The 2702-nt window shown below is 38.1% G+C and overlaps 1 pseudogene; it reads left to right on the top strand.

The window, feature by feature from the left end:
- The first annotated feature begins 569 nt into the window (after positions 1 to 569).
- LOC108635008 lies at positions 570 to 1780 on the top strand (annotated as a pseudogene).
- The last annotated feature ends 922 nt before the right edge of the window (positions 1781 to 2702 follow it).

Genomic DNA, 2702 nt, shown 5'->3' with positions numbered 1-2702 from the left:
AGGAGTAATCATCTTTTTAATTTCATGGCTGCCATCACCATCTGCAGTGATTTGGAGCCCCCCCCCCCTTAAATAAAATCTGACACTGTTTCCACTGTTTCCCCATCCATTTCCCACGAAGTGATGAGACCAGATGCCATGATCTTCGTTTTCTGAATGTTGAGCTTTAGGCCAAATTTTTCACTCTCCACTTTCAGTTTCATCAAGAGGCTATTTAGTTCCTCTTCAATTCTGCCATAAGGATGGTGTCATCTGCATATCTGAGGTTACTGATATTCCTTCCAGCAATCTTGATTCCAGCTTGTCTTTCTTCCAGTCAGCATTCTCATGATGTACTCTGAATATAACTGAAATAAACAGGGTGACAATATACAGCCTTGACATACTCCTTTTCCTATTTGGAACCAGTCGGTTGTTCCATGTCCAGTTTTAACTGTTGCTTCCTGACTTGTGTACAGACTTCTCAAGAGGCAGGTCAGGTGTCTTGTATTCCCATCTCTTGAAGAATTTTCCACAGTTTATTGTGATCCACACAGTCAAAGGCTTTGGCATACAAAGATTTCTCTGAGATGGTACATATTTCTTCAGAAATTCAAGATGGGTCTACTAAGGTGAATTCACTGGTTCAGAAACCTCCATTAGATCTTCTTTGTATGATTATACACTTACTGGGGACTCAGTTTTGAGATCTATGATTGAATATATGTTTTCATGCTTTATCTGAGGATCTTGTGATCAAAAGGCCATGCTACACATATACTGTCTCTGAAACGAAGAGGCGAATAATTTTCTTTCACTCACATTTCCACAAAAACTTTGGAATATATTTGATAGTGATCAGTTTGAATCTATCTGTTGGGATGAGAGTGGCACATGTATAGTGATCAATGAAGAACTCTTTAACAAAGAAGTCTTGGAAAGAAAGGAAACATTCTGAATATTTGAAACCAAGAGTATGAAAAGTTCAATTGGACAGCTTAACCTTTATGGATTTAGTAAAAAGCGACAAACTTTTCAAAGATCTGCTTCACTACCTGTCTTTCTGGAAGAAGAAGAAAAACATCTCTTTTGAGAAAGGTGTTCCAACACTTCACTTATTGAAAATATGTAAGATAAAATCATGTGACATAGAAGAATGTTCACATATGTAGCTAAAACGGAATTTAAACTTGAAATATCAAATTGCTTAAAAAGTTTTATTTTTGAAGTTGAGAATAGCTGGAGGTTAGATACTAGATGTTTAACAAAACTTTCCTAGCAACTTGAAAACAGATAAAAGTCCCGAGGCTATTTAAAGTGGTATGTACAGTATATACAACATATATTTTAGTTGAGGAACATGTCCTTTCTAACATATTATTCCTGTTAAAATTATTAATGGAGGTGTTTTATTTGATGTTATTTAGTTGGTTTCCTTAAAGGAATACATTTTTTTAAATAACTTAGCTTTGTTTGTCACTTTTACCTTGGTTTAAAAAGAAACTAAATAATTTAATCCTTGGATTTTAGTTACAGACCTACTATAATCCAAGTTTCAAAAAGGTTATCCCCAACTTTTAATAAGGATGCAAAGAAGAGTTGGATTTACAATGTGTCTCCAATATCTTCATTAGTTCAAGATAACAAGAAGCATGTTAAAGCAAGTGTCAAAAAAGATGATCATAATTCTGAGTATCTTCCAGAAACGAGTGGAGAGAGCACATTTTCAGCCTCCACAAGTTTAAGTGTGCCTTTCATACGAAAGTCTCATACCAGCCAGATATTCGCTAATAGAAGCGCTGTATCTCCATGTGACTTACCTACCCCGCAATATAATTTAGACACACAGACCAGATTGTGGTAGATCAACCCTATGTTTTACAAAAGTTGAGCATTTGTAATTGGCACTCACATAGCAGGTACACTCAAGTACATGGCTACTTGAGGACTTTGCTACTACAACTACAGTTACTTCTCACATTGTATCTCCATTACAGAGCAGTTATTCTGGACTGATGGTTCAGTTCAATGCTCAGTCGTGTCCGGCTCTTTGAGACCCTGTGAATCACAGCACGCCAAGCTTCCCTGTCCATCACCAACTCCCGGAGTTCACTCAGACTCCCATCCATCGAGTCAGTGATGCCATCGAGCCATCTCATCCTCTGTCGTCCCCTTCTCCTCCTGCCCCCAAATCTTTCCCAGAATTAGAGTCTTTTCCAATGAGTTAAATTATTCCATGAGGTGGCCAAAGTACTGGAGTTCCAGCTTTAGCGTCATTCTTCCAAAGGAATCCCAGGGCTGATCTCCTTCAGAATGGATTGGTTGGATCTCCTTGAAGTCCAAGGGACTCTCAAGAGTCATCTCCAGCACCACAGTTCAAAACCATCAATTCTTTGTCACTCAGCCTTCTTCATAATTCAACTCTCACATCCATACATGACCACAGGAAAAACCATAGCCTTGACTAGATGGACCTTAGTTGGCAAAGTAATGTCTCTGCTTTGAATATACTATCTAAGTTGGGCATAACTTTTCTTCCAAGGGTAAGCTTCTTTTAATTTCATGACTGCAAATCACCATCTGCAGTGATTTTAGAGCCCCCAAAATAAATTCTGACACTGTTTCCACTGTTTCCCCATCTATTTCCCATGAAGTGATGAGACCGGATGCCATGATCTTCATTTTCTGAATGTTGAGCTTTAGGCCAAATTTTTCACTCTCCA

This window comes from Capra hircus, unplaced genomic scaffold (genome assembly GCF_001704415.2).
Source record: "Capra hircus breed San Clemente unplaced genomic scaffold, ASM170441v1, whole genome shotgun sequence".
In the NCBI taxonomy this organism is placed as follows: Eukaryota; Metazoa; Chordata; class Mammalia; order Artiodactyla; family Bovidae; genus Capra; species Capra hircus.
Note: the sequence above shows the minus strand (reverse complement) of the source record. Positions and strands in the feature narration are given on the sequence as shown.